The sequence below is a fragment of the Centruroides sculpturatus genome, unplaced genomic scaffold (genome assembly GCF_000671375.1).
Source record: "Centruroides sculpturatus isolate CEXI.00-Female unplaced genomic scaffold, Cexi_2.0 scaffold1075, whole genome shotgun sequence".
Lineage (NCBI taxonomy): Eukaryota > Metazoa > Arthropoda > Arachnida > Scorpiones > Buthidae > Centruroides > Centruroides sculpturatus.
In genome coordinates this window covers 80,371-90,007 of record NW_019385215.1, presented here as the reverse complement: position 1 = coordinate 90,007, position 9,637 = coordinate 80,371, and the positions used below count along the sequence as shown (strand labels likewise).

Below are 9,637 nucleotides of genomic sequence, written 5' to 3'. Positions count from 1 at the left end.
TCTCTCAAAAGGAGAAATTACTAAATCAGTAAGTGAAAAATTACATTATTTTGCTATTTTATGTTTATTTTATTAAAATTTTTTTTCAATAAATGCAAACAACGTGGAGTATGAATCTCTTACTTGCTTTTAGGAATCAACAAGTGATCTACTAGAAAAAATCGTCGAACATTAGTAATTGGCGCGGGTTTGAGCCCTACCAACGGCTGACTACGTGCTGTTTTTCAAATTTTTTCACATGTCTAATACAGTAGTGTCATTATAGCCCAATTACTTTTTGAAAATTGTTATGCAAGGTGTAACATCTTAAAATTCCTGTAACGAACTTATACGACAAATTCTTTCAGCAAAACTATGATAAGAATTTTCGGTAATATTTTTCTAATAATTTTTTTATTAAGAAATTACAAACGTTTAAACTTCAGTGACGTCATTTTCCGGTTTTCGTTCAAATGACAATAAATTCACGTTTTGTTTTTTTATTTGTATTGCAAGGTTTTTGTTAAAAAAAATATAAGTAGATTCATCTTAACCTTTGCAAAACGCTCTTGATTAGAGAAAACAGACAGCCATTTTATTACACTGAGCTTCGCCGTAAATTAAAAAACAGAGAATTTTTACAATAACATAGCTTACGATGTGCTTTGTGAATAAAAGTTTGTTTGCCTCTGGCAACTTACGATGAATTTCGTTGTAAGTTACAATACAAGGTATTTGTGAATCCAGGTACAGGTCCGATCGTATCGGAAGAGACCGAACACGCCGCTTATTCACAGATGTCATCCTACTACAGTACTGCAACACGCGGGAGCGTTTGCCTGCTGCGTTTCAACCCTGGGCCGGTTCGTTCGTCTTTAGGCGACCTGGTAGCCCCAGTTTCCCTTAATTATCATATTACATGATCCTCAGTGTGGACATAGAACGACGAGAAGGTGTTCTTTCTTCCTCGAGCCGTTCTCCAGTTCCGGCCTGCAGTAGCTAGATTACAGGAACGTGCCATTAATCCTGGTCAACAGCAGCTTCTTCGGAACTGTCACATATGTCTACCTTATATTTAACATTTAGTCTAAATAAATAGACATATATATATATATATACTAGCTGCAAGGACCCGCTTCGCTGGGCAAAAAGTAACTATAGTGAAGATTAAGATAATTACATTATAGCTAATCTTACCCGTTTTCACAGAATGCAAGAATTAGGTCGCCCGTTTCCAGACTAATTAGAGAATTTTTACGTTTAGTCAAACGAACTATTTTCAACGTTTCTGGAACGTTTACAATCGTTCTATAATCGAACCAATATTCGAATATAAAATTCGAATATTAGTTCGAATTTAATTCGAACAAATTCGAACAAAACATTCGAAATAGAAAGCCACTTTCAACCACTTTCAAGCCCATATCTCCCGCATCCTTATAGCTATCGAGACGCAACCACCCCTATGCACGAATGGAGACTTGGGGCTACTACCACATACAAACACCATTCACGTGCGATGTGTAGTTTTGGNCATTTTACCCTAAATGTTGTTTCAGTTAATAAACTAAAAAGTCCTTTTATAAGAATATATCATAACAGATGGCGTCACACACGCTTTTATTTATCTGTTATGATTAATAATATAAAAGCTATTTTTTAAAATAAAATCTTATAATAGTCGCGAAAGTTACGCAAATCGTTGCTGTAATTCTTTTTACTAAAGGAAAGACATTGAAAAAAACATTTTTTAAAATAAATTCGTAAATTTCAGAATTAATCGCGAATCAAAATCAACAATTTTATGTAAAATTTTAAGCTCTAAAGGAAAATGAATTGTATAAAATTCAATTAATTTTTATGGTTTGATACTTGAAAATAGTAACAATAGAGCAAAATATAACGAGTTTTTTCTTTGTTTTACAAGATCACCAGTAGTGACGTGCATAAAATCATTGAATACTGGTTGTGGGTCTGCGCCTGGACAATGGACTGGCCAAGTCGAGTTTTTCCTTAGTAAACCTAAATAGGAGTGAGTTTCCCATAAATAGCCTCCCTGGAGTCATTCTCCCTCAGCAGATGACCGATGTTTTGCATGCTGTATTATTAATAAAACCTAACGTTTGTTCCATAATAATTATTTAAATTACTCGTAGAATTAAGAAACAAAAATGTTGCTTTTTATCTAAAAATTTTAATCTTAATTTATAATTATTCTCAGTGTATTTCATAGTTTTTAAGAAGTTCTCGCTCATAGCCGAAGAACGAACCACTAAACCCTGGTTGTTTGTCAAAGATTCGCATCAACTAGCGGGTATTGTTTCCCGTGTGTAATATTGGTCGTTAATCATGGGAAAAAAAACCCGAAAAAAAAACTAGAAAACCGAGTGGTGCAAGTGTTATTATACCAATCTGGAGGCCGGAAACAATCCGGACAAGTCGAAAACACAAGAATTTTTCCAGAGGTAAACCCATTCTTCATCCAATCTCCCCATTGTGGGCCTAGCCAAACTCATAATAAAGGAGGGAAAGTAAAAATTTCACATAAATAATGGCTAGTTTTTTTTATGGAAATTCCTTGTAGGAGGCACTTCTTTCCGTTGGCAGATCGCTTCTAACAATCCAATTCACGTTTCTTGGTATAATAAGTTGTTGTTACGCTACTACAGTGATTCGCAAAACATTCATTTGTTTTCCTAAAGATGAACGTTACATCTTAAAAGTATTTGAATTGTGATTATCTTTTTACATAAGAAATTTTTCTATTATACACATGAATTTTGAGATTATTTTGTACCGTTTAATTATAACTTTTTCCTAAAAATTAAAGTCAATCCTTTTGCAATGAAGTCAAGCCTTTTGCAAATTAAAGTCAAGCCATTTGCATGAAGGCTAACTACCCTCAAAAGCACTTAAAATACTAAAAATACTTAAATTAGAGGAAATAATCTATGTTAAACAGATAAATTTATTCAGTTTTTAAGTGAAATTTTTATTTTATTTTGTAAAACTTGCAAGGATATATTCATATTAATCATAAAATTAATAAATTTTCATGAAATCTTTACTTGTATTTTTCATCAATTCTGTTGAATTTCCCAAGCTGTAAAAAAAACATTTAACATAATCTGTAAAAAAATTTGGAAGAAAAAATACAGCAATTTATTACAATTTTATATTATACTAAAATAAATTTCAGTAGCGCCTTATAGCTTTATGGGGCCCAGTTAAATTTGAATTAAGGGTTCCTGTATACAGTGTTGACTTCAAACATTTCACTTCGGGGGAAATTTTTGAGAGAAATTCCCTAATATCCTAGTGTGTTGGTCCAGTATACTCTGCGCTTACACCACGCTGGTATCTAGAGTCCCTAGATATGTCCCAAATTTAAATTTCGATACTTTTTCTACAGTAATAAGTTAAAAAAATATTAGTTTTCGCCCATCTGTTAGTGTAGGCCTGAAGCAATTGCTCTTTTTGCGTAGAAGATAAAGCGTTAATGAAAAATTCCGAAAAAAAATCTCGAATTAATTTTTCAGTAAATTCTCATATAATAAATAAAGCATATAAGAAATTTTCATACAGTTAAAACAGATTGATGGACTTTCTTTTACTTTTATCGTAGATTCGGCCAGGCTCTTAATGGCTGGTTAGTGAAGAAGACATTTGAGACATATCACCCACAAAAAATACTCAACGTCAAACTTTTTCTACTTGTTTCCAGCGTGATATACATGTTTGTGTGACATTATCAATTACACTTAGTTTCATGCCAAGAATTCGCATTGAATAATGTAAATAAATATTATTAGTAAATACAGAGTTGTTATAATTAAAGTTTTCTTATTCAGAGCACTCTGTACATGTAAACAATAATTGGTTTGACACCAAAATTTGTACATGGACTATGCGTTCTAGGAAGCAAAAAAGAGTTAAATTAGAAAGTTCTGCTAGATGAAACTTTACAAGAAAGTATACGAAACAAAACACTGTATAAAATGAAAACTGAAGATCAACTTTAAAGTAACATTTAAGTCTGTTATTTTAAGACAATTACGAATACAGTCAATTATTAATTGTCTGTTCATCACCTTCAAATTTTACATCTGAACAATGAGGCACACGTTGATTAACTTTCATTAGTTTAGTAAACAGCGGAAGGTATGTCCCTTGCTTCACGAATAAAAGCGTTTTCGTGCTGTAGTTGTTTATTTTTTTATGTATTTATTCTGTAAAGCGAATGTTTTTCAATTAATTTTTGCATAGTCTGTGCACAAATTTTGATGCCAATCTGCTTACTGGTTACAGATTCAGTGCTGTGAATAAGGAAACTAATTATGGCCATCCTGTATACACCAATATAGCTATAATTCATTTACTAGATACAATGGTAATTAAAATAAATTTTATACTCACATTTTTTCAAAAATTGAACAATGTGATAAAAATTGAAACTTTCTTTATTTGTGTCAACGTCTTTCCAATGCAGAAGCTGTCCAGATTTCAATTTTATCACTAGCTTACTCTCAGGAGTACATGCAATATTTCCATCCTTTTCAAGATTATCTTTAAATAAAGATACAATTGACGATGAGCTGGAGTACCTATCAGATTTCTGTCCATTATCCNTTGGTATTCTGTTTAATAATTGTCTTATATTTTCCGAACAGCAACCCTATCATATTTATCAAACGTTCTTTTGCCTCGCATTTCTTCATTTTACTCTGTAGGTCAGTAATGCTAGTCATATCATATGCTTTTTCGAGATCAAAAAACAGAGCGAACACTTTATGTCTTTTTTTAAGAAACTGAAATTGAATTAATGACAGCAAGACAAAGAGGGCTGTTTGAGTACCACCCCCTTCTACAAATGCAAATTGCGTACTATTTCTATAATTATTCGCCGCTGTCCAGTAATTAAATTTATTAGCTAATATTGTAGTAAATATTTTCCGTAGACAAGACAGAAGGGCTATTGGTCTGTAATTGGTTGGTTCCTGTTTATTCCCTTGTTTCAATATCATAGTGAAAATTATATCGTTCCATTTGGATGGTATTATACTATTACTATAAAATAGGTTAAATTGTCTACTTAAATATCGAATAAATTTTGTTGGTAACATTTTAATGAGTGAATTACGTATTGTATCCGATCCCGGTGTTGATTTGTCTTTAAGTTTTTTGATACAGTCCTGTATTTCTTCTATCTTAATTATCTCGTCCTGCTGCATTTCTGGTCTTATCTTGGTTCCCAAATATTTTTTACAGACATTTTTCTGATAATTTTCTGAGAATTTATTGTAGTATTTAAGCCAATCATTATATTTTACTTTAGTTTGTATATCCCACCGTGGCTTTCTTTTACGAAAATTATTAATTATTTTCCAGAAGACTCTCGAATCTTTAGCTTCTAATAATTTCTTGCTGATTTTTGAAAAGAATAATTTTTTCTTAGCTTTGATTAAACTATTATACATTTTTTTATACTTTAGATAATTCATTAGTGCTTTACTGGTGTTTGTTCTACTAAAGACTTGTAAACTCTTTTGTTTTTTAATTTTGTAGTCATAACACGTGCTATTATACAATTCACATTTAAATATTTTTCTATTTTGTTGTGTACAATTCTTGTATCTATATTCCTCTAGTTTAGTTATAATATTCAGGTAATAGGTAATATTCTATTGGATTATTTTCTTTTTTCAAGGTTAACATCTCCTCAATCATTTAATCAAACTCATTTAACAATTTTCGTTTATTATATGACGGTCTTAATTCCAGATTAATAGGGTATCTCTGTTCACAATTATATGGCTTATTACTTATTTTTTGATATTTTATTAACTCCAACTGAACTGGAAAGTGATCTGCAAGGTCGTTGTCCAGAACGTTTAAATAATTACAACAATTTATCATTTCTTCTAAACAAATAATATAATCCACTATGGATTTCCCACTTGGGGAAACAAAAGTAATTTCTGCAGAAGTATCACCCCTCATCAATTGACATTATCAATTACACTCAGTTTCATGCCAAGAATTCGCATTGAATAATATAAATTAAAGATAATTAGTAAATATAGAGTTGTTATAATTAAAGTTTTCTTGTTCAGAACACTGTGTACCTGTAAACAATAACTGGTTTGACACCAAAATTTGTACATGGACTATGCGTGCTACGAAGCAAAAAACAGTTAAATTAGAAAGTTCTGATAGATGAAACTTTACAAGAAAGTATACGAAACAAAACACTGTAAAAAATGAAAACCGAAGATCAACTCTAAAGTAACATTTCAATCTGTTATTTTAAGACAATTACGAATAGAGTCAACTATTAATTGTCTGTTCATCACCTTCAAATTTTACATCTGAACAATGATGCACATATTGATCAACTTTCCTTAGTTCAGTAAACAGCAGAAGGTGTGTTCCTTGCGCCACGAATAAAAGCGTTACCGTGCTTTTATCCGTGGCTGTTTTTGTTCTTTTGTTTTATGTATTTATTCTGTAAAGCGAATGTTTTTAAATCAATTTTTGCATAGTCTGTTCACAAAATTTGATGCCAATCTGCTTACTGGTTACAGAATAAGTAAACTAATTATGGCCACCCTGTATACACCAATAAAGCTATAATTCATTTACTGGATACAATAGTAATTAAAATAAATTTTACTCACATTTTTTCAGAAATTGAACAATGTGATGAAAATTAAAACTTTCTTTATCTGTGTCAACGTCTTTCCAATGTAGAAGCTGTCCAGATTTCAATAACACTAGCTTACTCTCAGGGGTACATGCAATATTTTTATCCTTTTCAAGAGTATCATTAAATAAAGATACAATTGACGATGAGCTGGAGTACCTATCAGATTTCTGCCCATTATCTTTCTCAATTTCTTCAATAGTACCTGTTACTGAAGAAGATGAAAATTCTAATGATTTCTCACGTTTATTCTCTTGTGATTTGACAGAAGAGATATAAAGATTGATATCTTGTTTAGCTTGTTCTTTGGTACATTTACCATTAATAACGTGTAATAATTCATCCGAGTCTATGCCAAAACTGACATCACAAATTTTTTTTGTTGGCAGATAATTATCCATTATAATGACTGGTGCATTCTTTTTTCTTTCACGAATACATGATTTTTCTGCGTGACAATTATTATTTTCAGGATTATTGACAATTAATTTCGATTTTGAATAGAGTGTATTGTCTATATCTATATTGTAAATGGCAGATTTTCATCGGTTTTTAACATTGAATCGTCTATTTTTAAACCCGATGATGTATCGAAATTTATGCATTGTTCGTGATTTGAAATCACTTCTGGTTGCATATTAACAGATAATTTACAATTGTCATAATCAATTTTAGATTTTGATGGAACTACTTCTAATGGTTCTTTATGATTTACAAATTGATTCTTATCATTTTCTGAATTTTCGTGTAAGAAAGTAACTGCATGTTTATTCTTATCGATGCTCGAATAAAATATTCCTCTATATAAATTGCTACAATACACTTTTGAAGCTGGAGCAATAGACTTACCAGTAATATCAGCATATGATAGTTGCAATGACGAATCGGGATTCGAGCATGTTCGAAAAGATAAACATCCACTAACGGACGAACAATGAGCATAATGTAAATCGAGATCATCTACAGATGATGAAACAACACTAGTTTCTTTAGGTCTTGCATAATGACTGCGATGTTGATTTCTGTTCTTATATGCTGCAGCTGAAGTACCATTATAATATCTGTTTGCATTCGTTTTCTTTAATGGATAACGCTTACAATGCTTTTTCAATACAACTCTAAATTCATTGTCTTCTAACTTTTCTTGTCCAGGAAATTCGCAATTTTCAGGTGAGATTCTACTTTCTGTAGCATGATTACTCTTTGAAACTGTAAAATGCTGATTAGATCCACCTTCTTCAGGCATTGATACTACCTGTACGAATTTTTCTGTTGTATTCTCTTGTGTTCTGTTATCATAACGAATTTTAGTTTTCTTCTTGGATTCTTTAAGATTTGATTTTTTTTATTACAATTCTTAGAAGTTTTCATTTTGTATTTACTGGGATGGCCTTCTTTCTTTCTACAAACTTCGTTATCCATTGAATGTTTACCTGCTAAGCTGCAAATCTTATCAGCAGTTGTTCCGTTGGTTTGTTTAGTTTTAACCGTATGACCGGAGAAATTTATAAATTTAAGCAAAGAATCTACGTCTTCCTCTCCTCTGTGACCGTCTATATTTTCAGACATTATAAAATTGTTCTTTCCAATATTTTTTATGTTTTGTTTTATTCTGCGAAGAAGTATATCAAATGTCGTGGAATTTTCTCTAGATGAATAACGGTAAAATGTTGAATTTTGAAGCATGTCTGTAATACATGGAGTTCTTAAACCAAGAAAATATATAGAATTTTCAACTATATCCATTGGGCAAAACTGTCTATCTTCATCTAATTAAAAAAATCTGTGTTTTAAAAATAAGAGTATCAATGAATTATGAGTATATATATATAATTTATTTATGTTTTAAATGCATTAAGAGGGCCTTTTTAACACCATAAAACCGTGCTTATAAAACCGTGTTTTCTTTCTTTTTTCTTACGTTTTATTCGTGTTGCTCGAATCTACTTTTTAAATTTTACTCAATTACTCAGTAAAACATACGCCGTGTTTAAACTAAGCTCTTCAGTAACTATCGGAATCTTGTATACTCATGCTTGAGTTTACAATAATATCGAATGAAGAGCACTAAATATCTGAAAATAAAGACATTTTATTAATATCATTCATGCCTGACGTATATTTATCCGATTAGAAAAAAAGACAATTTACTCTTATTGGGAAATCCCGTTTTATATAGATGAATCCGCCAATGGATATGCCCAAAGGAATCTATCCAAATCTCTTCATAAAATCGTTAATCTTTTAAATAAAAACTCTAGCCCGGCAGAGTAAACATGTCATAATAAATAATTTCTGGTATTTTTATATAAGTTTATCTTAACAGAAAGTAGTATAAAATTCCATTTCGTTTCCTTGTTTTGCTACAAAATCCAATTTTGCCGAACTTTACCTGCCTGTGAAAATTGTAACGATATTACATCTAATACCGGAGGACAAGTATCGATACCGATATCGGTATCGGCAGTGTCGGGACGTTAATAATTTTGACAACGTTATAATTCCGGGCTTTAGCTATTAATTATCTATTTATAATTCAGTTTAATTTAACATTTCGGTGTTGATTTTATTTTTTCGTCATGATTGTGTAGATCATTATTTTCCTGCTAACAATTGATTCGTGCCGGTCATCTATCTACATCCGTTTAGAAAAAATTGTTTCAATGGGAATAACGTGATTTCCGTTATAAACTGGAAGTTCATATAAGTTAATTGGGACCTTCTGTCATTATGCTTTTCAACCCTGTTTTTGCAGTTTCACGTATCTATCTTTTTTCTCTAGAAGATTAAGGAAGGACATACGACAGTGGAATTTATAGGTGTACAATTTTTACAAATTGCAGTCTAAAAAGTGCATTAATTCCATATAAATCAAGAAATATTGTTTATATCATCAATGACTGTAGAATATAAACAATATTAAATGTGCCGCATGTTTGTCGATGATTTTTATCT

General features: G+C 31.1%; 1 long non-coding RNA gene across 1 annotated transcript; it reads right to left on the bottom strand.

The window, feature by feature from the left end:
- Positions 1-2,951: 2,951 nt before the first annotated feature.
- LOC111636278 lies at positions 2,952-6,900 on the bottom strand. The gene is made up of 3 exons (XR_002758512.1): positions 6,842-6,900; positions 4,396-4,583; positions 2,952-3,082 (listed from the first exon to the last, which is right to left on the bottom strand). It is a non-coding gene; the product is annotated as an uncharacterized LOC111636278 (long non-coding RNA).
- Positions 6,901-9,637: the final 2,737 nt, after the last annotated feature.